The sequence below is a fragment of the Theobroma umbraticum genome, unplaced genomic scaffold (genome assembly GCF_002168275.2).
Source record: "Theobroma umbraticum cultivar Fairchild unplaced genomic scaffold, ASM216827v3 scaffold_130.0, whole genome shotgun sequence".
Classification (NCBI taxonomy): Eukaryota; Viridiplantae; Streptophyta; class Magnoliopsida; order Malvales; family Malvaceae; genus Theobroma; species Theobroma umbraticum.
Genome location: NW_018397264.1, coordinates 1,631,224 through 1,631,699, shown reverse-complemented (window position 1 = coordinate 1,631,699; position 476 = coordinate 1,631,224).

Sequence of the window (476 nt, the reverse complement as noted above, 5' to 3'; positions counted from 1 at the left end):
AGTGGCAAAGTGCAATCTTGACATTTTGCTTCACTTTTGCCCTTGGATTCTCTCTCCAATTTTCACAAACTGATCAATCCAATTCTAATGGCAATGTTTTACAAAGTAGAATAAATAACTTCACATTACATTATAGCCATGTTTTATGGCGCCCATAATGATAATACAATTGTCTATAGGTTATATACTTTCTTAGGGCAATTACGCAGGTTCATTATTTGATCCATCCCCCTTTTAATGACAAGCCTACCTCAATCTCATATTTTACGTCCTTGATTTTCACAAAACTTACAGTATTGATCAACACATAATGTAAATCCACACTATATTTTTCAGATCAATTTATTTTTTATTTTTTCGAATTATCTAATGATTTATTTTTAAAATGATAAATCTCTTAAAAATTATAATTTTTATTAGAAGATAAAATTTAAATTTTTCATGAAATCTGAGTTGTTCATCACCTTTGATCTTGA